The 27,213-nt window shown below is 42.2% G+C and overlaps 1 protein-coding gene across 7 annotated transcripts in view; it reads right to left on the bottom strand.

Moving 5' to 3' along the window:
- Positions 1–27,213, bottom strand: part of CRACR2A (calcium release activated channel regulator 2A) — a 162,228-nt gene that overhangs the window by 107,328 nt on the left and 27,687 nt on the right. Inside the window, exons 1-2 of one of the 7 annotated variants that reach the window (XM_045830545.1) lie at positions 18,543–18,577; positions 9,170–9,271 (exon numbers count right to left, since the gene is read on the bottom strand). The exons of 4 other annotated variants lie outside the window; for them this stretch is intronic. The gene's annotated coding sequence lies outside the window, so the exon portion shown is untranslated. Of the gene's footprint in view, positions 1–9,169; positions 9,272–18,542; positions 18,695–27,213 lie in introns of those variants that run through there. 2 more of the 7 variants (XM_045830543.1, XM_045830544.1) reach the window with 2 other exon arrangements.

The raw sequence follows: 27,213 nt of genomic DNA, 5'->3' as shown, positions 1-27,213 counted from the left end.
CAATTTTGAGAAAGAAGAGTAAAGTAGGAGGGATCACAATACCTGACACTAAACTATACTACAAGGCCACTGTAATCAAAACAGCCTGGTACTGGCATAAGAACAGACATATTGACCAATGGAACAGAACAGAGAGCTAAGAAATACACCCAAGTCTCTACAGTCAATTAATATTTGACAAAGGAAGCAGTAACATAAAATGGAATAAAAATAGCCTCTTCAACAAATGGTGTTGGGAGAACTGGACAGCTATGTGCAAAAAATCAAACTTGAGCACCAACTTACACCATATACAAAAATAAATTCAAGGTGGATAAAAGACTTAAATATAAACTGTGACACCATTAAAGTCCTAGAAGAGAACATAGGTAGGAAAATCTCAGATATTTCACGCAGAAACTTTTTTACTGACATGTCTCCTAGAGCAAGGGACATAAAGGAAAGAATAAACAAATGGGACCTCATCAAAATAAAAAGCTTTTGCACAGCTCAAAAAAACAGTATCAAAATAAAAAGAGAACCAACTGTATGAGAAAACATATTTGCCAATGATACCTCAGACAAGGGTTTAATCTCCAAAATATATAAAGAGCTTACACGACTCCACTCTAAGAAGGCAAGCAACCCAATAAAAAAATGGACAAAGAACTTGAACAGACACTTCTCCAAGGAGGACATACAGAAGATCCAAAGACACATGAAACAATGTTATGCAAATTAAAACCACAATGAGATACCACTTCACACCAGACAGAATGGCCATCATAAACAAAGCAAGAAACAACAAGTGTTGGAAAGGTTGTGGAGAAAAGGGCACCCTAGTGCACTGTTGGTGGGACTGCAGACTGGTACAACCACTATGGAAAGCAGTATGGAACTTCCTCAGAAAACTAAAAATGGATCTGCCTTTTGACCCAGCAATTCCACTGCTGGGGCTATATCCTAAGAACACTAAAACACCAATACAAAAGAACCTTTGCACCCCGATGTTCACAGCAGCACAATTTACTATAGCTAGGTGCTAGAAGCAACCAAGATGCCCATCAGTAAATGAATGGATAAAAAAACTATGGTACATTTACACAATGGAATTCTATGCAGCAGAAAGAAAGAAGGAGTTCCTACCCTTTGCAACAGCTTGGATGGAGCTGGAAAGCATTATGCTAAGTGAAATAAGCCGGGTAGTGAAAGACAAATACCATATGATCTCACTTTTAACAGGAACCTAAACAACAAAACAAAGAAACAAGCAAAATATAACCAAAGACACTGAAATAGAGGACAGGCTGACAGTGACCAAAGGGGAGAGAAGAGGGAATTTCAGGGGAGAATGGGAAGGGTTTACAGGAACAAATTTAAAGGACACATGGACAAAAACTAGGGGAAGGGTGGTAATGGGAGGGAAGTGGGGAGGGTTGGGTGGGTGGGCTGGAATGGGAGTAAAAAGGAGAAAACTGTACTTGAACAATGATTAAAATAAAATAAAATAAAATTTTAAAAAATGACAAAAAATAAGACACTGTGGGATCAGCAGAAAAACAGGAAAATAGATGCATGAAATAGAATTTAGAATACAGAATCAAAACTAGATTCATATATATAATTGATTTTTGACAAAGAGGCAAAGTCAATACAGCAGAGAAAGGATAATCTTTTCAGCAAATGGTACTAGAGTAATTGGATATCTATTTGCAAAAAGAATTTCAATCCATGCATTAAGCCATATATAAAATTGACTCAAAATGGATCGCAGACCTAAATGTAAAATCAAAATATATAAACCTTCAAGAAGAGAATATCTTTGTGACCCTAATAATTTTGGCTTTATCAAAGTTTAAAATTTCTATTGTTTGAAAGATACCATTTAAGCCACAGACTGGAAAAATATTTGCAAAGCATATATCTGATAGAGTATTTTGATCTAGATTATATAAAGAACTTTCAAAACATAAGAAAATAACTTAATTTTCAAAATCAGCAGAACATTTGAACAGGCACATGATCAAATAAGATATATGGATATCAAATAACTACAGGAAAATGTCCTACATCATTAGTTATAAGGGACATACAATTTAAATCACAATGAAAGAGCAACACACACTTAATTGGAATAGCTAAAATAAAAAAGACTGACCATAATGACTCTTGGTAAGGATATGGCATGACTGGATGGCACTCTCCTGCATTGCTGGTGGGAATGTAGAATGGTACCATCCCTTTGGAAAGCATTTGGCAGTTTGTTTAAAAAGCCAAACAAACTTCTACCTCATGATCCATCCACCCCACTTCTAAATATTTACCCAAGAGATCAAAGAATATATCCACACAAAGATCTGTACATGAATGTTTACAGAAGCTTTAGCTATAGTAGCCAAAACAACAGAAATGCTCACCAGCAGAATGGTGGTGTATGCATACAATGGAATGCTACTCCCAGTAATGGGAAGGCACGATTTATTGATCCAAGCAACAAAATAATCATGTGCGTGAAAGAAGCTAGACAAAAAAGAGGACATACTATTTGATTTCATTTATATGAAATTATAAAAAATGAAGACAAACTATAGTGACAGAAAAGAGAGAAGGGAGGAGAGGGTGAAAAGAGGGATTGCAAATGAATGGGAGGAAACTTTTGGGGGGTGTGGGTATGTTTACAATCTTAATTGTGGTGATAGTTTCATGGAGATATGTACATACACATACATAAACACACATATGTACAAACATATAGCAAAATTTACCAAATTGTATATGTTAAATAAGTGCAGTTTATGTATGTCAATAGCTCATTAAACCTATTTTAAAACAATAAAATAAGTCCAGGACTTGCAAATCTAATACTGCCTATTGCATTTCATCTCAGGAGCTTGATAACTCCTTTTACATTCAACTCTAGCAAGCAGGAAATGGCTGAAAATTAAGTAATTTCCTGGTAAAAACCCTCAGGTCCTCTGAAAAAAAAAAGGGAGCAGGCAGAGGCCCTCCTGAAGCCCATTCCCATACTATGCGTTCAGCCCCCTTTCTCTTACTCCTTGGTTTGGCCTTTGCACAGCATCTGTCAGTTTTCCAAAGGGAATGGAAGACTAAACAACAGAAGTGCTCTACTTTCATTTCAAAATAAAATGGAAGCCCTGTGACGGGCTCTGCTGTATCACTTTTGGCTGGAGACAGGTTTCCATCTCAAAGAGTTTTTAGATCCAACAGACAGCATACCTACAAAAGAGAAATGGTGGGGTATGGTCCCAGGCAAAGGGAAAAGGCCATGACCATCACAAAGGGAACAGACACTATTTTTTATCTGCCTGTCTTCCTCAGAGCATGCAGACCACTCTTCTCCCTCCAGAGTGATTATACAAAAGACTTTAAATACAGATGGAAATTATCAAGCCCTCAACCATTTCTAGGAACATTGCCCAGACTTCCAAAGTAATTCTGACAGCTTAGTAACTGTTGCAATCAGAAAGTTCACAGATCAAATCTAAACCCCTCCTAAAGGTTCTAAGCTAATTTCCCCCTCTGGGTTCAGAGGAGATGGGGAACAGCTGGTAGCTCCTTCCACACCACACCCCTTGCAAACTTGAAAGAAGCTACTAATCCACCTTGAATCTCTCCTGCAGCTGACAGCTAGGAAATCAAATACCCCAAAGCATCTTCTATTCAAATCTCCTTAATTACCCAGCTCCATGGAGGAATGCTCCATATGCAGCAGAAGCCCAAGTCTCTACCATTAACTCTGAGTTGGCAGTGCCACACGAAGGCAGAGACAGGTGGTCTTGTCAAAATTCAGAGGATGCAGGAGAGTTGCTGAGTGAAAGGTTTCAAAGGCAGCTCCAGTAAGAATGGGTGTGAGATATGCACAGGGAATGGTGCATGGTGGGCCCCCTGGGAAGGAGCGAGTTAAGGAAGAATCAAGTCCCCAGATGGAAGGTGTATAAACTTCCTAGGACTGCTGGCTTTAAACAACAGAAACTTATTCTCTCACTGCTCTGGGGCCAGAAGTCCAAAATCAAGGTGTTAGCACGGTGATAGTCCCAATGAGGCACTGGGTGGAATGTCTCCTTGCCTCTTCTTGACTCTAAGGGGTGGCCAGCAGTCCTTGGTGTTCCTTAGCTTGCAGCCATATCACTCCTCTAATCTCTGCCTCTATCCTCACACAGTGTTCTCTCCTCCTGTGTCTCTATTTACCTAGTCTTCCTCCTCTAATAAGAACACCTGTCATATTGGAGTATAGGTCCATCCTAATGATCTCATCTTAACTTGACTATTACACTTACAATAAGGTCACATTCTCAGGCACTAGGGGTTAGGACTTCACCATATGTTTTTATGGGTGGCACAATTCAACCCTTAACAGGTAATGCCACAGAAGACCTTGAGCAAAGCTGTTAGTGGTTTTGTTACCATTGATATTTAGCTACATATTAATAAAACAAAGGGGAGCAAAGTGTATTAGATACTGAGCTTAATAAACTGAAGAGCATAAACCTGTTTGCTTCACCAGGAAGCTACAGCTTTACACCCTAGGGGATTACAGCATTGCTCCACCAAGGGGGTTAATTCTCCTCCCTTCCCCACTCACTCCATTACTGGATTATTGGTAGGGGGGTGCCCAGTGGGAGGTGCTGGACCATAGAGACCTGTCAGTCTAACTAAAGGGTATAAACCTATCAAAAGCCCATGAAAGTTTGGGAAGTTGATTGCTTATTTTGAAAAAGGTCCATCCCAAACCCAAGCCAATATAGTCACAAGGAGCAAAGAAGTTCTCTCGTTCAGGAACCTGCACTTGCCCTGTGCACTTGCACATTCTCTCTCCATAGCCATGCGGCCATAGCAGCTGCATTGTGGAAGCCACAAGGACTTCACCACTGGAGCAGCTGAGAGCAAGTTTATCTACCTGGATGGGGATGGAGACCACTTATCAGCCACCTGTGGGCTCCAAAAGGACTGAGTGCTCATTCTCTCTCTCTCTGTCTCTCTCTGCCTCTCTCTCTCTCTCTCTTTTCCCTCTCTCCACCCACCCTCACCTGATAATGCACCCAGCCAAGCATTTATGCATTCTCTTTCACCCAGGAGCACGTGACCAGGTGGGTCTAGCAGCTACCAGAGCCTGCAGCAGACTGGGTTGGCTCTGAAAGGACAAAGCTTTAATGTGAAGCAGAAACTCTGAGCAATGTCCTTTATTCTGGCCCTACTGAAGACAAAATTGGACCTTTTCCATGGTGAGAGAGATGGAGATGGGACATTGGGAAATCAGGAGGAGAACCCCCTTAATTTTACATCATCAATAAAGTTTACCACAAAACCCCATCCTCCCATGTGGGTCTCTGGAAATTCTTTTCCTCTTGACACTGAAAGAACTCCACTTATACCGATAACAGGTTGTTTGGAGAGTGGGAAGTGAAACAGGAAGGGGAGGGAGCCAATATGGGTGCCTGCTGCAACCAACTGTTGGAAACTGGCTGTGCCTTTCTGGGGCTTAATCCCAGGGAGCTCTGCAATTTGGTGTATACCACGTGTATCAATGATCCAACTCCAGGGGCAGAAAAACTGGGGTATTTATATATCAATGCCCATCAGTCAGTCACTGGGTGAGGGCTTCTCCTGAGGGGCCTGAATTCCCTACACTCCAGTTTGCCACATGTGCAGTGTGGGTGCAGAAAAACCCCTGGGCAGAGAGACAGACATTGGCTGCTAGTAGTTGCCAGATGACAGGGAAATGGTTAGGCCCAGAGATGTGGGTGGAGTCCTGATAAAATCTGCTTCGGGGAGGTGGGGTTAGGAGATGCTCTGGGCCACCCATATGGTGCCCCAACCCTACTTTTCACTAGGGAGAAGCTGTAGAGTGAGGTGGGGAAGGCTGGGGACCAGAGCAGAGGGAAAACTCCATCTCTCTCTTTTTCCCCATGGAAAAGAGGAATCCCACCCAGCTTGGGCCTCATGAAGGCAACACAGCAGGGTGGTAAGTGCCAAATTTCCTTAGTTTCAAATCCCACCTCCACCAGTTTCTGTATGACCTTGAGCAAGTTATTAACCTCTCCAGGACTCAGGCTCCCCATCTGTAAAATGCAGTGACAGCATCTACTTCATGTGAGGACTAAGCAACTTAAAACACGTGAAATACTCAGAAACCATGCCTAGCTCATGGTAGGAGTTGGTAAACGTTAGCTTTTGTGATTATTTCTAAGGCATTTTCAATATTATCCTTTTTAGTTCAAAATTCTGCTAGTAAGATGACTTTTTGGGAGGTGATGAAATAATGAAAGACACACTAGAAACCAATAATGACACTAATTACACTTTGCTATTTAAAAAGAACTTCCACTTCTATTATCTCATTTGCATAGTGATCCTGTGAAGGTGCCAGACTGGCTGCCTTTTTCCTCTTTCATTAATGAGAACTTCAGTCTCCACAAGGTCCAGTGACATGCGTGGGGTCATGAGCAGACAGAGCTGGGAATCAAACTTACTGCCACTGAAAGTTAAGAGAAAAGACCTGGTGCATAAGAGGGCTACATCTGTCTTCTGGGACTCAACAAAGGGATGTTTTTCAGGTCTGTCTCCCTCCCATAAGAACTTTAGGTCTACTCCAACTCTCAGCATTGCATATACCTTCAGAGCCCCATTTTAAGTCCACCTCCTCTGAAAAGTCTTCCTGGACCACCCAGGCTAAATTGCTTTGGCTTCTGTTTCTCTGAGTGCTCTGTTGTGCTTCAGACATTAGAACATACTACTTGTTCTGGTGGACTAGATTTTCAAGTGTATGTGATATTCCTTATTTCTTCCGCAAATGCAGAAGTGCCATCAATAAATCTTAATAAGAATGAAGTTGATATTTGCTTATTTGAATGAACAAACGTCCTACCAATTCCCAACCTGGTACTATGTACACAACAGGTGTTCAATAAATTTGTGTTGGTTTCTTATTAAGACCATTGAGAGTGAGGGTTCAGAGTGGTTAATATTTGTGGTATGATGAAAAATACATACTCGGTCTCTGTTTCTGGTTCCTGGCACAGAGCTCCTAAAAACTCTTGAAATTTCTGGAGTGAAAGGAATGTCTTTTGTTATTTATAATGAGTCCCTTCCATCCATACCTGAGTATAGCTAATCAGATGACTCTAGGAAGACCCTAGATAGTTTCTGGATAGTTCCTCGTTGCCTGAGAAACCGAGGATGTGATTGAGGGGTGGAATTTTCAGGCCCCCATCCCCCGCCACCCTTCCACCTACAGGAAGGCACTGGAGTTTGAGTTCAATCACCAGTTATTTAATCAATCACACCTATGTAATGAAACCTCCATAAAAAGCCCTAGCTGATGGAGTTCTTGGCCTTCCATTTGGTAAATACCTCGAGGACCTGGGAGAGTGGCATGCCTTGAGAGGGCCTGGAGGCTCTGCACTGGCTCCCCATACCTTGCCCACACATCTCTTCCCTCTGGCTGTTATTCTTTATAACAATGAGCTGGTAACAGTAAGTAAAGTGCTTTCCTGAGTTCTGGGAGTAGTTCCAGCTAATTATTGAACCTGAGAAGGAGGTTGTGGGAGGCCCAGAATGTATAGCTGGTCTATTAGTACATGGGTGACAACCTGGGACTGGCACTGAGTGAGGACAGTCTTGTGAGACTGAGCCCTCCCCTGTGGGGTCTACGTTGAGTCATAGGACACACATTTGGTGTCAGAAATGGTGTTAGAAAAAAAAGACACTGCAGCATTTACTGACCAGTCGCTGGGCCAGGGTGGGGGAAAGCCCTAATTTGTAGCATCCGACTGTTTCTAGGATGTCAATATTCCCACGTGGCCAATGTCCACTCCACTAAGAAATTGTGAGGCCCGTGTTTCTGCCCAGGTGTCCCAAGAGGGTCATTTCTGGATCCCCAGCACTGTCTGCACAGACCATGGCAGCTGATGCCACTTTAGACTGTGTCTCCACCCTGGACTTACAGGGCAGGGCCTATTTTAAATCCATCTTAGTAGGTGGGGGAAAAGTGCATTAACCAACCTCCATATTTCATAGGTGGATGGCCCCTCCCTCTCCCCATGGCTCTGAATAGACTCTCTGGTGGGACTCGGGCAGTGAGGCAGATATAAGAGCTTCTCAGTGAGGACAGACAGCCTGAGCTGCTTCTTCAAAGGGTTCCTTTCACTACCCCACTGCTCAAGATTCAGCACAGGAGCCAGACCAGCCTGGAAACAAGACTTGTCCTAGTCTGGATGAGATTTCTGTGTGCTTCTTTGACATGGTGCAGGGGAGTTTTGGGCAGATCCCACTCCTTCTCTGATAGGCCTCTCACTATGGTGAATAAGAACACAAACTTCAAGGCCAGGCCACCTGTGGCACCGGCCACGGGGCCCCTAACAGGTTTCTCCAGCTCTTTGAGCCTCACTTTCCTAACTTATAAAATGATGGGCAAGGTAGCACCTTATGAGTGTTAGCTCTCATTACTACTCTTATCACTGTAGAAGTCAAATTCTATACCCCAGATAAAATTCTAACAAAACAAACTAATAAATAAAAAAGCAACAAAACAAAACAAAAAATACTACATAAGGGGATATGATCAAGAAGCCATCAATCTACCATTAACCGCCCCAGCTGGACGGGACTTAGGGGTTTAACGTCTCCCACTGCAGGCCACCAGGAAGGCCATGTGCCCCACCAGCCCATATAAAGGGGCACTTTTGAGAGGGAACCTTACCACTCTGTGGCTTGCTGTTGCTTATGCAACCACTATATCTTGCCTCCTTTTTCTTCAAATTAGGTCCAATTTCCTTGTTCTACTTTTAAGGGAGAAAGAGAACAGCTGTCTCCTACCTCTATAAAATAGCTCTTCCAGGTCTGGACAACTATTCTTAAACAACCCCCTTCACACTATTCTTGCTCTATTATAAGATACATCAAAGGCTCTTCATAATGGTTTCAGGTCTCTGTGAGGTGGCTGTTCACCATAATTCCTCTAATAATTAGTAGTTGTAAACCACTTTGAAGATAAAAGGCATTTTATAAGAGCTAAGTCCTGTTATGATTAGTTTTCCAATATGCTGATGAACACATCAAAGCCAAACACAGCCACAGCATGGTGTGTGGTAGTTAATTAGATGTAGTTCAAGGTGGCTGGTATATATTAAAGAAACTGCTGCGAATTTATCAACATTTAAAAAGTGCCTACTTTCTTTCCAGCACGAACAAGCTGTTTTCAAAGGCCATCAGCGTTGAAGCCTGGAAGACAAGTGCCCTGGAGAGGATGAAGACAAAACAGGAGCCTCTGGGCCTGGAGGGAAAGATGAAATAATAGCACCTGGCTTTATACAATGTCTTATTGCTATTAGCACGAGTCTGTGGCCCCTCTCTCATTTTGTTTTGTTTTCACTATCACTCTGCAATATGAGCAAGTAACCTATCTGCCCTTTGCAGAGGAGGAAGTGGGGATTCACACATCTGGGAGATACCACTGGACACTGTTAGGGGTGCAGTTGTCAAGGCAACCCTATAGACACTCCACCCACACCCCCTCAGGTATTTTCACACCTCCCCACACCCCACCTACAGTTTCTACATGCCTTGGCTTCTAACTCCCTACACCTGTTGACCTGCAGAAGGCTGGCCCTTGTGCTGCTGGAGCCACTCTGTCCATGTGAACAGAGCAAGAAGTGCCTGAAGTTTCCCCAGTCACCTCCCAACAGCCCTTAGCCAGTGACCGACTGGTGCAGAAGTGTGAAAGCCCAGTGCCCTCATCTCCAGCAGGGACAAACTCTGACTTGTGATTTATACTTTAGAACACATTTGTGAGTCCAGGCTAAGGCTGAATCCTGCCTCACATTGCACTTTGGCTTCTTCCTTTTCTGTCCTGCTTCCTGCCTCTTTACTGAGTCCTCCTGGGAACATTCCCTGAATAAATCACTTGCATACAGGTCCCCCTCTCAGGACTTGCTTCTGGGGAAACCAATCTAAGACAACTCTCTTGACTTAGCACTAACGAGAACATTTTGCAAGTTTTCTATTAAATACATTCTCCCAGGTCCCCTCAGTTTCAAACCTTACCTGCCAAGTCTCTAAACCTAATATTTATCTTTGGATCATGATGTTCCAACTACTTCTGAAAAAAACTAATCTCTGGGCTCTTCCTGGGCACACAGAAGGCACTGACCCCAGCAGATACTGGGAGAGAGACAAAGATATGTTTAAGACCAGCCCTTTCCTCAATGAACTTATTATACAATCTCACAGGGCAACAAGATACAAGTAATTGAGGTAGAGGATGTGAGAAGAGCCATGTGTGCACACACAAGGCAAACTGCAGGAAAAACAACTCAGAATGATCTCCCAAAAGCAAAGCCATCATCCACAGTTCTCCACACTGTTTGACTTTGGCTCATTTACTTAAATGTGTAAGAAAATGGAGATCAGCTCTGGCAGTGATAATCCAAATGAGTGGGTAATACAAAAAAAGCAAGTTGTATTTAATGAAGAAAGGGTAAGTAACTTGACCTAGGAAAACAGCTAATTAGTGACAGAGTGTGAATTCAGTCCTAAGCTTGCCTGATTGTTTAATACCTCAATTTATTTATATGTAAAGTGTGGCCAATGATTCCCACTTTGCACAGTCGTTATAAAGACAAAAAATAGCATATCAAAAATATCTGGTACAAAAAGCACTACAGTAGGTGATCAGTGTTATTACTCCCAGAGTTAATATTATTGAGCCAAAGGGTACTTTATATGCACATTTTAAAGTCTCTTAACACATACTACCAAACTGCTTTTGAAAACAAGAACAAAAACAGGTAAACAAACAAAACAGTTAAAGCCAAGAAAGTACCACCAAGTGGACCCACCTAAAATGTAGACCTGATCATGCTTCCCCCTACCTTTCAGGATCATCTTAAACACACAGGACTACATCACCTCTGTATATTCATCTTCTCTTACCTGCTCCAGCACTTTCTCTTCCCTCCAGATTGTTTCCTATTCTCTCAGCTCTTTAATGCCTCTGTATCTTCAAACACCCTGCTCACTTGACTGGCATGACTTTCCCTTTGTCTGTGTTAAGTCCTATGAACACCGAAGATTTTCATTTAAGAGGCACATTCTCTGAGAAGTCATTCTGACCTCAGCACAGTCTGACTTTCATGTTCTTCCTCTGGGCTTCCAAGGCCTCCTAGCCTCCTAGGCTACATCTACTGTGGGAATTATTCTTGGTAAAGATTTACTTGTCTATACTCATCCATCACACACACACACACACACACACACACACACACACACACACACACACACATTTACATATGCCTTAAGAGAAGGGATCATATCTCATTTCTTATACTTAGCAAAATATCTGCTTCATTGGTGAAACTAAATAAATGAACACATATAAAAACAAATTAAAAAGGATGTAAGCCTATGTCCTCTTTTCTGATTTAAGTTAAAGTGGAAAAGAAAACCTAGAACAACTGGTAAATGTACAATGTACTAAGTGGGGCAGAGGCCATTCAAACATTTTCTCCCAAGTCACAGTCTTATAGGGGTCACTCTGAGTTTGCATAGCATATTCTTAGCATGTATTTTAGCAGCACATAGAGAATGAGAGGAGAATAAGGACAACAAAGATTCCAGCCTGCAGGAATAACCCCAATTGGCATCTTACACAGTTCCCAAACTGTTCTCCATCAAATCCCTCATTTGAGTTGTTACCTCTCCATTCCTCATTCTTGTTGTGTCCCAAGACCTTCTTTCAAGAGGCTGGCAGGAACACAATACCCAAGGAAGGTTTGGACCAGGCATCAAAAAATCAGGTTCAGCTATTAACTTTACCACTATGTGAACATGGAGAAGTTGGTCCATTTCTCTGAAAAAGTGGGGATAACTGTTTCCTCCCTGTCCCATCGAGGAGGGTCAGATGAGACACTGTATGTGAAATTCAATAGTGATGTTGCACACATATGCAAACATATCCTCATCATTGCTGTGGGAGAGGGCAGAGAGCAGAGAAAAGAGGGCAGGAGAGAGTGGGCATGTCCCATGGGGAATCAGCTCCTGTGAATCAACAAGCAGCTATAAGGTAACAAGCGGCTCCTCAGAGAGAGAGGCCAACAAAGAGCCTAGGCTCTTCTGCACACATGTAAAAGAGCTGCCTCTTCCAGAATCCTCCCTTAAACAAACTTAAGTGATACCTTCTTATTTCACCAAATTCCCCAATGGAATGGAGTAGATCTCTGTCACCTAGTATTTAAGAAACTGTGTCCTCATATCCTTGAAAAATATAGAAGCAAAAATTCTCAACAAAATACTAGCAAACCAAATTCAACAATACATTAAAAAGATCATATACCATAATGAAGTGGGATTCATCCCTGGGATGCAAAAATGGTCCTACCTACACAAATCAATAAATGTGATACATCACATTAATCAAATAAGTATAAAAATCATAGATGCTGAAAGAGCATTTGACAGAATTCAACATCCATTCATGATAAAACACTCAACAAATTGGGTACAGAAGGAATATACCTCAACATCATAAAGACCATATATGACAAACCTACAGTTAATATCATACTCAGGGGTGAAAACCTGGAAGCTTTTCTTCTAAGATCAGGAACAAGACAAGGATGCCTACTATTACCACTTCTATTCAAGATAGTACTAGAAGTCTTAGCCAGAGCAATCAAGCAAGAAAAAAAATACAGGAATTTGAATCATAAAGAAAGAAATAAAATTGTCTGCTTGCTGACAACATGATTTTTTATATAGAAAATGCTAAAGATTCCACCAAAAACTGTTAAATTCAGTAAAGTTGCAGGATACAAAAATCAACATATAAAAATCTGTAGCATTTCTATACAGTAACAATGAATTATCTGAAAAAGAAGTAAAGAAAACAATCCCAATTACAATAGCATCAAAAATAATAAAATTTAACTAAGGAGGTCAAATATCTATATACTAAAAGCTATAAGACACTAATGAAAGAAATTGAAAAAAAATAAATGGAAAGACATCCTGTGATCATAGATTGGAAAAAATAATATTGCTTAAATGTCTATATTACCCAAAGCCACTTGTAGATTCAATCCAATTGAAGGTTTTACAGAAATTTTTTTTAAAATCCTAAGTTCATTTAAAAACACAAAGGGCCCTAAATAGCCAAAGTAATTCTGAGAAAGAACAAAGCTGGAAGCATCACATTTCCTAATTTCAAACTATACTACATAGCTATAAAAATCAAAACAGTTTGATACTGACATAAAGAAGACACATAAACCAATCAACAGAATTAAGAGCCCAGAAATAAACCCACGGCATATGGTCGACTAATGTTTGATGAGGGAGCCAAGAATACTCATTGGGTAAAAGACAGTCTCTACAATAAATGGTGCTGGAAAAACTGAATAACCACATGCAAAAATAATGAAACTAGAACCCTATCTATACCCTTTACAAAAAATAACTCAAAATGGGTTAAAGTTGAAGTGTAAGATCTGAAACTATAAACTCCTAGAAAAAAATATAAGGAAAAAGCTTTTTGATATGGGTCTTGGCAATGGTTTGGGGGATATAACATCTAAAGCACAAGTAAAAAAAAGCAAAAATATAAATGGGTGGGATTACAACAAATTCAAAAGGTTCTGGTTAGCAAAAGAAATGATCAACAAAACGAAAAGGCAACCTTCAGAATGGGAGAAAATAGTTGCACACCACATATCTGATAAAGGGTTAATATATTGAAATATATAAAGAAATCATACAACTCCAGGGCAAAAAAACCCCATATCCAATTAAAAATGGGCAAAGAACCTGAAGAGACATTTTTCCAAAGAAGCTATACAGATGGCCAACAGGTACATGAAAAGGTGCTTGACATTACTAATAATTAGGGAAATACAATCAAAACCACAATAAGCTATCACCTCACACCTGTCAGAGTGGCTGTCATCAAAAAGACATGAGGTAACCAGTGCTGGCAAGGATGTGGAAAAAAGGGAACACTTGTGCACTGCTGGTAGAAATGTAAATTGATATGGGCACTATGAGAAATAGTATGGAGGTTTCTCAAAGCATTAAAAATAAAACAAACAAACATGTGATACAGCAATTTCATTTCTGGATGTAAGGGGTAGGCAAAAGTAGGTTCACACTACACAAAACACAGACTTAATAATGCTATTATAATAATCATAATCTGCATGTCTCTTTCCATACAAACAACTGTAAGCCTATTTTTGCCCACCCCTGTATATATCCTAAGGAAATGCAACCATTATCCAAAAGGGATATCTGTCCTCTGTGTTCATTGCAGCACTATTCACTATAGCCAAGACATGGAACAGCCTAAGTGTCCATCAATGATGGATGGATAAAGAAGACGTGGCATATATATAATGGAGCATTATTTGGCCATGAGAAGGAAGGAAATTCTGCCATTTGTGACAACAATGTATAGGGTTCTTGAGGGTATTACACTAAATTAAATAAGTCAGAGAGAGAAAGACAAATACTACATGACATCACACGTGGAATTAAACACAAAAGAAAACAAAAAACAAACCGAACTCATAGGGACCAAATACAGACTGGTAGCTGCCAGGGGTTGGGTGTGGGGAAAGGGAGAGAAATGGGTGAAGGTGGTCAGAGAGAACAGACTTCCAGTTACGACATGAGTAAGACAAGGGGGTAAAATGTAAGGACATTGTGTTGTATGTTGGAAGTTGCTAAGGGAGCAAAGCCTAAAGGTTCTTATGAGAAGAAAAAATATTGTAACTATGTGTGGTGATGGATGGTACCCAGACTTGTTGCGGTGATCATTTTGCAATATATACATATCAAATCATTATGTATACCTTAAACCTATACAATGTTATAAGCCAATTATATTTCAATAAAGCTGGGGGAAAAAAAAACAAAAACCAACTATGTTGTCAAGTAGACTTGGGAGAATAATGGCAAGTCTGATGAACTCAGTTTCTGAAATCTAAGTGCTTGGGGATGATCCTCATGAATATTGAAAACAGCAGTAAAGGCACCCATGGCAGACCTTGGGCCTGAGGACCAGGGGCTGTGGGAGGCACTCTGTCTTCCTTTTGATCTCTCACTCCAGGGACAGGACCTGGATGCTCAGAGCATGGGTGGCTCTTCAAGTCTGGAGAGCACTTTTGAGACTTGTGTTTGTATACTGCCTAGGAAACACACAGAGATAAAAACACCTTGTTTCCCCCTGGGTGCCACAGAGGAAGGGGTTTGTGGAAATTGGGGAAAAGTGTCCTTCCCAGTAGGTCTGCCATGATCCAGAAGAAAACCGGCCTCGTCCCATCCTTTCCCAGGTTTTGGAGACAGGAGGGGTGGAGGCATTTCAGTGGGAAGTCTGCTTAGCAAACTGAGTCTGGAGACTGGGTCTAGCCCAGGTGGGGCACTTCTCCTGTGCCTGAGCAGTAGGGAGCCTCAGGGCTAACTGGACACTCCCTCTCAGCATCCTAGCTCTCAGCAGCAGTCTTTCAGTCCTTTGTACCCAATCCACAAAAGCTGTTTGCACCATAGAAGCTCAACCTTAAAGATGCAGATGGAGGGCCAGAATTGAAGCCCTGCCTAAGAAGAGCAGTAGTACTTCCAAGAAAAGCCTAAGGCCCCTTACAGAGACCAACCTGAAAGGTGCTGGAACAGGCTTTGAGATAGGAGAGGACAGGACAGTTTGGTGGTGTTAATTAACACTGTTAACCTAGAGACAAACTTTGCAGAATGCTTTGGCCACATGCTAAGTAATGTGGTCTCAGGGCATGCTTGAAAATTACTGGAAGCAGCAGTAGTGATCGCAAAGGAGGTTGGGATTCTCCATTGGACCCCTGTTGAGGCCATATTTCTAACAATAGCTAGATTTGGCAAACCAGATGTATCCCAAAATATTACCAATGAATTTGGTCTCTGTGCAGGTCACACGCACAAACTCATCTGAAGCAAGTGCTTGGTGTTCTGTATAAGGTAATACAATACCCTGGTGTTCATTCATTCAGTGAATGTTTGCAATGTGCAGGAACCGTTCTAGGAGCCAAAGAGGCAACAATAATGCAAATTCAGCAAGCTTTGGACTTGATGAAGCTTATATCTCAGTGGAGAAAGACAAACAGTACATACATCAACCCAGAATGTAGTTCAGATAGGGAAAAGCACTGGAAGAAGTCGGTTCTCAATACCCCTTACTGGCATTGTTGCTGGAAGCAACCAGAGTGCAGAGGCTCCACCCTTTAGTGCACAGGTGGCAAACACAGGGCCTGCAGGTCAAATCTGGCCCTCCACCTTGTTTCTATCCAGTGGCAGCATTGAGCTCTCACTTAACCGTTAAAGAGTAGTTACAGTTATACAGTCCTAAAACTACATTCAGCCCTTTGAAGGCCACTACGAGGCTGATGTGGCCCCTGGTAAGAATGAGTTTGGCACCCCTGCTAGTGTCTCCCCAGGCAGTAGCCTCCAGCAAAGCCATCCCCCTGGAGAACACCACAGAGAATGCCATGGAGAATGGAGAGCAACGTTGCCCTGACTGCCCCCAGCTTCTGACGCCTGGGAAACTTAGGTCTTACGTATTTAGAAAAATATACATTTGGGTTATACATAAGATGTTGATTGTGTTATTTCTATGTGGTAATCTTAAGAGATGATTTATTTGTATTTTCTTCTGAATTTTCTAATAGTTTTGTTATTACTCTCTATTACTTTTGCAATAAGGAAAAAAACACATTTTTAAAAAGTGAGAACACTGGCCTAGATAAATCAAATTAATAAGAAATACATTTGGACAGGTAGGCAGGGACCAGATCTTAGGATGATGAATAACCTCTTACCATGCTATTTTGTGGTTTACAAAGCAATTCCACAAAAACTTCTCTTTCAACCCTCATGAGATTATCTTAAGGTTACATAGAAAATAAACCTCAGTGCAGGAAAAGGCCTCACCCTCAGGTCCCTGCCTTCTCAGTGAATGTGTTTGCCATTATTCCACATGCCCTTCTGTAGCCAGCCTCTCTTCAGGAAGCCTCCAGTGCCCAGGTGCTAACTCCTTCCTCTCTCCACCTTCACCCTCTTTTACAGGGACCAGCTGATTTGTTCATATGTACAGCTGAAAGGAGGTGTAGACTGGGGGTCCCCGGAAACCTCCACAGCCCATGGTTTGGGGGGATGGGGAGAGTGGATGATAAGGCTTAAGATACTTTTCATAGCAAAGGCAAGACAATAGCTGTGCCACCGCCTTGGGGCAAGGTGGGTGTGACTTCCAGGATATATCCTGACTAGTCATGTTGTCAGGGGCATCCCCCTGGATCACTGAGTCACTCTTGCTCTGACTACGGATGGCAGCTGAATACATGTAAACAGTATAGGAGAACTGACAAATGTAGCTCATAGTGGGAGGAGTCGGAGATGAGGTCACATAGGAGACCCTGGGTCAGGATTTAACTGAACAGTGGGCAGCCACAGGAGAGAAGCATGATGGAGAGGTGTAGAAGAGCCACGCTGCCAGTAGTGAGATAGGAGCCATTCAGGCTGTAGGAGCTCGTCTGCCATGGGCTAGTAAGAAAGTGTAGCAGGGTGTAGGCTGAGAGGCCCCAGGGCCACCCACAAGCCTAGTTTAGGGGCTGGGAAAAGCAGCAGAGTTATTTTGCATATCAATAACAGCAAACTAGCCTCCTAGCCTGCATGGAACCAAGAAGGTATGCACAACTTTAACCCATCATGTAATTGGGAAGCAGCACCCTGGTTACAGCGCCTGTGCTAGAGGTTGGAGATGGTTCGCTCCATGCCAGGGGGCTACGCTTGCCTGGACTAACTAAGGCATCCAAGAAAGGCAGAAAATATAGGAGGGCTAGCAAGTGTAGCCCATTGTGGGAGGAGTTGGAAATGGGGTTACAGTGGAGGTTCAACTAAAAGGGATTTAAACTAAAAGGCAGGGTGGCCACGAGGAACGGGGTACAATGCGAGACCATGCCGGAAGAAAAGAGGTGAAGAAACTCTTGCTGATGGGCCATGAGGAGGTGCCACGTGATTTTCAGCTAAGAACTGGAGATGGTGACGACACAGCTGATGGTGCTGGGGACTGCGGGAGACCTGCCCAGCTGAGCTTGGATTACTGGGAGGCACCAGGAGAAGTGAGCTGTGGACTTCTGATACTGTTTTTCTCCTGGAGGACAGTACTTCTGATTGGCATGTTCTAAGACTGGCCTGCCTGGGCAAAAGGGGGAAGGCAGAGCTGTGTGTGTGTTTGTGGGTATTTTAAAGGGACTTTGAGATTTAACAGTGACATTCCACCCTTACTCTAAACCTTATAACTTTTGAATAAATAGTTCCTTTCCTTTTTACCAAACTCTGGCACTGAGAGCCACAGTCCTAAGATGGGGGTGGGCAAAGACAAACCACAATGAAAAAAGACCCCAGGGGAAAGGGCTTGTTTCTGTAACAGGATGTTGGCTCCCAAATGGGTTATTTCTGTAACAAAAGCAGGCATGCCGATTTTGATAGCTATCAAAAGCCATCGAAGACTCCAAAGGCACCAAGGATCCTACCTTGCAAGATGCTGACCTGCTGCCGTGCAAACCTGGATTCTGTCTGGACTCTCAGGACGTAGTCTTTCCTGAACTTCACCATGATCCAGTGCACCACGGCATATGCTTGCCTGGACTATTATGTGGAGGCTGATGACAACGTACCCCAGGTCCTGAAGGAGAGAGCTGCTGTGAGACTATTTGCACAGCCGGCTTAAGATAAGAAGATGGGAACTTTGGGGCTTTTGGCTTTATAGCCTTTTGGGGAACAAGAGAAGTGCTGGGTCTTGTAGATAAGTGCTCAGAGTCCTCCACTCCCAAGGTTGGACTATTGTAAATAAAAACCTATTCTTTCCAGCATTAATTGTTGGGTCATCACCAAGGTGCTATGTGTATGGGCACCTGTCTGCTTGGTTACACAGCTACTGACCTAGTCTTTACCAAGCTCTACTGAGTTCTAGGCATTGTACTGGGTGCTAGAGACACAGGGGAGAACCAAAAAGGGCTCCCAGTGTGGGGGGAAGGCCTTAACAAATTGATGAATATTTGATACAAATCATGGTAACTGCAGTAAAAGAAAAGCAAATGACTAGCATCAGAGGGAGCTGATCTGGATTGGGACATGAGTCCTTTGCTTGATATTGAGCAATACTTCTACATTGTCACTGAGTCCCCAAGGTACATCAGGCAGACATTCTTGTTGGAGGCCAAGATTATAAGACCCAGTTCTCAAAGGACACATACTCTGGATAGACAGGCAGCACTCAAAGCCAAGACAGAAGTTCACTAAGGACATAATGCTCACTCACAAGAATGAAGAAGCCCCTTTAAGCCCTCTCTGAAACAAGGTGAAGCTGACCAACCAGGTCATCAGAGATGTCACAAGTCAACATGTGATTGTCACTAGGAGAGGTCACTAAAGTCTGGGACTAGGAAAGAAAGAACAAGGACATACAGAAAGTGTATAGCTAACAATGCAAGACAGGGGCTTCAGTGTCTGAGGGTGGCACAGGCATTTAAGACTATGGGACCGTAGAGGTAGGAGAGGACTGGAGGGGGCTGACATGTCAGGAACGGCTTCTGTGGAGCAGGTGGGCCTCAGTGGGAGAATAGGGTTTGGATCTCTTCCAGGTAGTCCCATTCAGCAAGGCCATGAGGATGCTCAAGAAACCTGAACACAGACTGTGGGCCCTTTCTCTTCTGGACAAGGGTGGCTGGCTTCCTGGCCTCTCACTTGTCCTGGAACTTGAGAGAGGAAGCCTAGGTGCTGTTATTATGTCAGCTTAAGGGTTTCTAAGTACCTCTCTAACTAAGCTCTGAAGAGTTAGGAGGGCTGCTGGTCACCCAAGGCTGAACATAGATACTGATTTCAGCACCAGACAAGCTGGAAAATGATGAAAACACCTGGCTAATGAGTTGTGTACACATTGGGTTTTACTACAAATATCCATAAGTGAAACTTAAAACATTCAGGTGCTGGGATCTACTAAGAACAGAAAATTCAAGTTAGGCTATGTTCTCAGTTCCCATTTGATGCTGCTGCCACTGGTGCAGTGATCTGGGCTATGGTGAGTTCCCTGGACATACCACCAACTGAACGATGATGAGAATAGCAGTACCATACAATAATGATAGCAAATTTTCACGTGGTGCTTCAGAATTGACAGATTTTTGTCATGTATGCCTATGAATTAATATCTTATTTGCAATATGAACATGCCTGCAGTTATGGATCCTAGACAATGGCTGGTGAGGGCAGGAGCTGGGGGTGCCATACAAGTCACATATAGCCCTCACTGTGACACTGAGTCATCCTCACTGACACCTTCATCTCCAAAGCCTCTTAACTTGGCAGTGTGCCCTGTGAGTAGAGGAAGAGAGCCTTTGACAAAGGCCCTGGAAACCTGGACCCATCCTGCATCTCATTTTATTGTTTTTGTTTGGAGAACACAAGCCTTTGGCTTTAGACAGCCCTGGGTTCAAATCCCAGGTCTGTCACTTATGACTCATGGGACCCACAGCAAGTTATCTAATTTCTCTGAGAGGCTTTCCTCCTCAGTCTTTTGTTTTAAATTTTATTTTTCAATGTCAGTTTAGTTCTATATTATTTTGCACTAGTTTCAGGTGTACAGTATAGTGCTTAGACAATCATGTACTTTACAAAGTGGTCTCCCAGATATTTCCAGTAACAACCTGACACCATACATAGTTATTACAATATTGTTGACCATATTCCCTATGCTGTGCTTTACATCCCCGTGACTGTTTTGTAACTGCCAATTTATATTTCTCAACCTTTTTCATCTAACCCCCTCCCACCTGCCAATCATCAGTCTGTTCTCTGTGTCTATGAGTCTATTTGGTTTGTTCTACATTTATTTTGTTCTTTAGATTCTACATACAAGTGAAATCATATGGTTCTTGTCTTCCTCTGATTGATTTATTTCATTTAGCCTAATACCCTCTAGGTCTACCCATGCTATTACAAATGATAAGATTTCATTCATTTTATGGCAAGTAATATTTCACCATGTATATGTACCACCACTTTTTTATCCACTCGTCTACTGATGGACACTTAGGTTGCTTCGATAGGTTGGCTATTGTAAGTAATGCTGCAATGAACATAGGGGTGCATGTATTCTTTTTAATTAGTGTTGTGAGTTTCTTTGGATATATTCCCAGAGGTGGAATTGCTAGGTCATAGGCAGTTCCATTTTCAACTTTTTGAGGACCCTCCATACTGTTTTCTGCAGTGGCTGCATCAACTGCCATTCCCATCAACAGCACACAATGGTTTACTTTTTTCCACATCCTCCACCACTGTTGTTTGTTGATTTAATGAGGACAGCCATTCTAACAGGTGTAAGATGATCTCATTGTTTTAATTTGCATTTCTCTGATGATTAGTTATATTAAAAATCTTTTCATATGTCTATTGGCCACCTGTATTTCCTCTTCAGACAAATCTCTATTCAGGTCCTCTGCCCACTTTTTCATTGGATTTTTTTTTTTTTGGTGTTGTGTTGTCTGAGTTCTTTACAAATTTTGGATATTAACCCCTTATCAGATGTATGATTGGTTGAATATGTTCTCCCATTCAGTGGGTTATCTTTTTATTTTGTTGATGGTTTCCTTTGCTGTGCAAAAACTCTTTAATTTGATGTAGTCCCATTTGTTTACTTTTTGTTTTGTTTCCCCTAAACAAGGAGATATATCAGAAAAAATATTGCTAAACATCAGAGATTTTACTGCCTATGTTTTCTTCTAGGAATTTCATTGTTTCAAGTTCCACATTGAAGTCTTTAATCCATTTTGAGTTTATTCTTGCATATGGTGTAAGAAGGTTGCCGTTCCATATTTTGCATATATTTGTCCAATTTCCCCAATATCATTTACTGAATAGACATTTAGCCCATTGTATGTTCTTGTCTCCTTTGTCAAATAGTAATTGACCATAAAGGCATGGGTTTACTTCTGGGCTCTCTATCCTGTTCCATTGATCCATATACCAGTTTTTATGCCAGTACCATGCTGTTTTGATTACTATGGCTTTATAGTATCATTTGGTATTAGGTAGTGTGATTCCTCCAACTTTGCTCTTTTTTCTCTAGATTGTTGTAGCCATTCAGGGTCTTTTGTGGTTACATATAAATTTCTGGATTATTCTAGATCTGTGAAAAGTGCCATTGGTATTTTAATAAGAATTGCACTGAATCTATAGAGTACTTTGGATAGCATGGACAATTTAATGATTTTAATTCTTCCTACCCATGAGCACAGTATATGCTTCGATTTATTTGTATCTTCTTCAAATTCTTTCTTCAGTGTTATAATTTTCTGGTATAGGTCTTTTACATCCTTGGTTAATTTTATTCCTAGGTATTTTTTATGCAATTGTAAATGAGATTGTTTTCTTAGTTTCCCTTTCTGATAGTTCATTATTAGTGTATAAAAAGGCAATCTATTTCTGAATATTTATTTTGTATCCTACTACTTTACTGAATTCATTTATCAGTTCTAATAGGTTATCAGTGGAATTTTTAGGGTTCTCCACTTTCCTCCTCTTTTAAGCATGGATAATAATAGTGCCTACCTCTCTTATAAATTTGTAGTGAAGCTAATGAAGTGCTTAGCACAAGGCCTGGCCCCCATGCCTAGTACTCACTAAGTACTAATTGGGTTGTTGTTGTTGTTGTTGTTGCTACTGTTACAAAGAGGACAACTCAATGTCATTCTCTCTTTTCAACTCAGAGACTAGGACAGAACTCTAGAGTGTGGCATTCTCCTTCTTGCTGTGTGAAGTTAGCATGCTCTGGCAGGTTGGGCAGGGCCCATTGGCTGGGGAAGCAGCACTCTCCCTCAGGCAGGGCCTGCACTGGAGCGTTTCCCCCAGATGTGCTCACTGGGGTGGATGGCAGTGTCTCTCTTACTCCTGAGTTCTAGAACTGCACTGTCCAATACAGCAAATGCAAGGCTATAGAGCACTGCAATGTGGCCAGTCCAAACTGAGATGTGTTAGGATAGTAACCACATCAAAAACTAGGAATGCACCACAACAGGGATGGATCTTGAGGACATTATGCTAAATGAAGACAGACAAAGAAAGAGAAATACCATATGATTTCGTTTATATGCTGAATCAAACAAACAAGCAAACAAACAAACAAACAAAACAAGCTTGACAGATTGCTGTTGCCAGAGGAGGTTGATGGCAGCATGTGAAATGGTGAAGGTGAAAATGTACAAACTCCTGGTTATAAAATAAGTAAGTCCTGGGGGTAGAATGTACAGCATGGTGACTATGGCTAATAATACTCTATTGTACTGAATATCTTTGAAAGTTGCTAGGAGAGTGGATCTTAAAAGTGCTCACCACAAAAAAAGTATTCGGTTAACTATGTGGTGACAGATGTTAACTAGACCTAATGTGGTGATCACTGCACAGCATCTACACAAATACTGAGTCACTACAGCATATGGCAGAAACTAATATGATGTTGTATGCCAGTTATGCTTCAATTTAAAAATGGAATGAAATGGTTAAAAATTAAAAAATTAAAAAGAATGGAAAATATCTTACTAATAAATGTTTAGATTGAGACTATGCTGAAATAATGAAATTTAGGATGTATTAGGTTGAATAGAATATTAAAATTAACTTTGCCTGTTTACTCTGATGTGGCTACTAGAAAGTTGGAAATTACATGTGTGGGTCACGTTGTGCTCCTACTGCACAGCCTGGTCTGGAACACAAGGTTGGTGAATGCTAAGGCTTCGCCACTTCCATTCCCAGCTGTGTTCCTAGCACCTGGAACAGGCCCTGAGTGGACAAATGAGCTACTGAGTGTGTGAGGCCTGGACGACAGCTTTCAAGGCTGGAGGTCATGCTTGAGAAGATGGGGACAGTCCTGGGGCAAGTTAGGGGTAGTTTGTACTTTGTACAGATGAGCAAACTGAGGCTGAAAAAAAATTAAAAACCTGTCCCAAGACATCCAGGATTCAAACCAAGTGCATCTTAAACCTATGCTCTTTCTACTGAAACCCTTTCTCTCCCACAGTCAATGCAGAGTCACAGAAAGAAAACTAGATTTGGGATTTTTTCTGAAGCATATTCCCTCAATACCACTCATCTCTTAGCTTTGGGCAAGCCACTTGGCCTCCTCTCAGGGTCCTCACCTCCCCATTTGTCCTCTGTAAACCACCAGACCCCATCAGTCTCATTTCTTTTTCCCCACTGTGTACAGGAGGTAGTCTCCAAGGCTGAGCCCCAACTACTTCCTCACTCTCCTCTCCACTGTTGGGCTCAGAAAGAGGCTCCATGGAGCTGAGATGTCGTAGCATCACCCAAATCAATGTGTTTTCTTAAGGCTTCTCTTTGATTTTACTTGTTTTTGATGTTTTTCATCAGAAGCAAAATCTTGCAGACTTTTTTTTTGATCTTGTGATGAAATTCCCTCTGAGATATTTAATTCTAGAAATAGTTTCTGCTATGAATCATCTTCTTTAAAGAAGAAAAGGCATCTAAATCACAAACATCTTGCCATATTCAACTAAAAAGCACAAAAAGGCACATGGACTTGCCTCCCGCATTACTGCTTTCACTGCTCTGCTGCTGTCTACACACCAGCCTCTCAGGTTTCCCGCACGTGCCTCAAAGGGATCCTGGTGCCCTCTGAACGCTTTCTGCTGCTTTTCCTCTCCTCTCAAGGGCTCTGCTAGGCTCTCACCTGTGGCCAGCTGAGTGAACACTCCTCCTCACTTGGTCCCAACCTCCCAACCCCAGGCTTTTTGGAAAACAGCCTGTGCTATTTCCATTTCCAATATTCACTCAAGAACCTCTTGAATTTTAATCTAAGCAAAGAGTATCTTAGAGTGAAAACTGGTTTGCCAGAGAAGAAAATCTCACCCACTTACCCCTGGGTGAAACGCCAACACTGTTTTTTATCAGAAAGGATAGAGCAAGATTTGCCAGAATCAACGGTGTCTTTCTAAAGCAAGGGAAGAGCCTCCGTTGAATAGCATTGTAGAGCTGCTTTTCAACGCAGCCCCATACAGGATGCAGAGCACACTTAGTCACCCACCGTGTGTGTCTTAGCCAATTGTTGAATCTGTATGGATTCTCAGTCCCTTCCCCAGCCTCCCAGCTGGCAAAAACTGGGGCTCAAAGAGTGGAACAAGTTTTCAACAAGCATCAGTCCCCAGGACAGCAGAATTGCTTCCTTAAAATGATCATGCCCTAAGTTCCAAAGCCAAGCAAATTCACAGAGTGTTCTCCTCAGCTAATACTTTCAGAGAGCCTCCTAGCACAAGATGCTGTATTAGTAAGAGGGATAAAAAGTGAGTGACATATTGTCCATGCCCCCAAATAGCTCACCGTGGAAAGAAGATAGGTGCACGTGACAAACAAAACGTAAGGCAGAATGAGGAAAGGCAATGAAAAAGTGTGTGTGCATGTGTGCGAGCTTTGAAAAAGGATGGGAAGAAAATATACCTCAATGTTAATGATGGTTATCTCTGTTTTATGGGTGATTTTTATTCTCTCCTGTTTGCTACATTCACTGATTATTTTTTTACAATAAACATATGTTGCTTACACAATAAGCTGTTTTTCAAGAAAAATTCAACAAATGATAAAGGACAATGATTTGGGCGATAAATTAAAACTCTGGGGGGGGCTGAGCATGTATATTGGCCCTGCAGGATAGGCAGACTGAGCAGTGAGGAGAAAGGAGGCCATTCTAGGCAAAGAAGCAGCATGAATTGGCCCCTAGGGCTGCAGTGGGTGGAGGACGATTCGGAAAATGTAAGGGACAACACTCATGGGCACTCACACGGAATGAGAGGCAGGGCCGGTGCCTAGAGGGCTTTGAATGCCAGTCTAAGTACACCCAGTTGCTTGTTCTCTGTGTTGCTATGGTCCTTTGTGTTTGTGACTCAACACACTACACTATAAATACTTGGTTGTATTCATGTTTGTCCCTCACGAAATGCTTAACTCCTGGAGGTCAAATCACATAACAGGAGTCAATGAATGCTTCTTGTAGGAATTGAATGCTAAAGGGTTTATTCTTTTACTATTCTAAGGGGTAGGTAATAAGGCCCATAATGGAAATCAGCCCCTCTGCTCAGATGAAAACAGAACTGGGAGTCCAGGATTGGAGCCGAGTCTCATCTTGATATTAACTAGTTATCTCCACCAACTTTCTTCCCCTCTGTGGGCCTCATTTCCTCCTCCCTAAATTGGGTGAGCTGGACACATGAACTTAAGACCCTCCAGACTAGGTTTACTACTGTATGTTCTCAGGGACCTTGAAGCCCTCCCTAGCATGTATGCCCACTGTAATGAGTGAGCACGTGTATAATTAGTTAACATCTTTCTCCAGCCAGGAATGGAAGCTTCCTGAGGTCAGAGCATGTCTATCTTGTTCCCAGAAGTGTCCCAGCACTTTTCTGGGATGAGACTGAGCAGCACTCAGTGTGTCTGCTGTGCAGACCTATGGCTGGTCTCTGGAATGCCCCTTCTCTGGGGTGAAGTCAAGGGTAGGAAAGCCACCCACCTGGCCCTCTCATCACAGCAGGGAGTCTCCAATGGTGTTCATTTTCTGCAGTCTACTGTTCTTCCGCACAGTTCAGCTTGTCAGTTTTATCTACCCCTCCACCCACCCTGGGAAAATCCCCTAGGTTTTCTTGGAAGTATAAGGAGGGAGGTGGAGGCCTGAAACTGAGCATTTACATTTAGAATATTCTGTTCAACTGGAAAAACATTCACTGGTCCTCTGCCTTCATGTCCAGTGAAACTAAGGTCCCAGGAGGTGGAAGCTAAGTGCCCCATGAGACTTCACACCAACAATTGTCCTTTATCCTGCTCCCTAACGTCAGCCTCACCTCTCACTTGAAGATGCCCTTCTCCATCACAATCCATAAAAGCTGGGGATGGGTGCTAGGGTTCCCGGAGGCAAAAGAATGCCCAGAATGACCTCCACCAGGACATCCTATTCAGGGAATCCCAAAATGACAGTTCCCTTCTGACCTGCACCTAGCATCTTCTTCAACATTAAAACAGACCTAATGGTGTCATAGGGTGGTGTGCATGGAGGGAAATAACCTCCTTCCTTTAAAGACATCAGTTGTTCATTTGGGGGATGATGGGTAATACAAAACCCCCAACCCAGCTTGAAGACTAAGAATA

The sequence above is a fragment of the Phyllostomus hastatus genome, unplaced genomic scaffold, assembly GCF_019186645.2.
Source record: "Phyllostomus hastatus isolate PE091 unplaced genomic scaffold, TTU_PhHast_1.1 phas_contig_152, whole genome shotgun sequence".
Classification (NCBI taxonomy): Eukaryota; Metazoa; Chordata; class Mammalia; order Chiroptera; family Phyllostomidae; genus Phyllostomus; species Phyllostomus hastatus.
The sequence above is the reverse complement of the archived record's forward strand: the minus strand, read 5'-3'. Positions and strand labels throughout refer to the sequence as shown.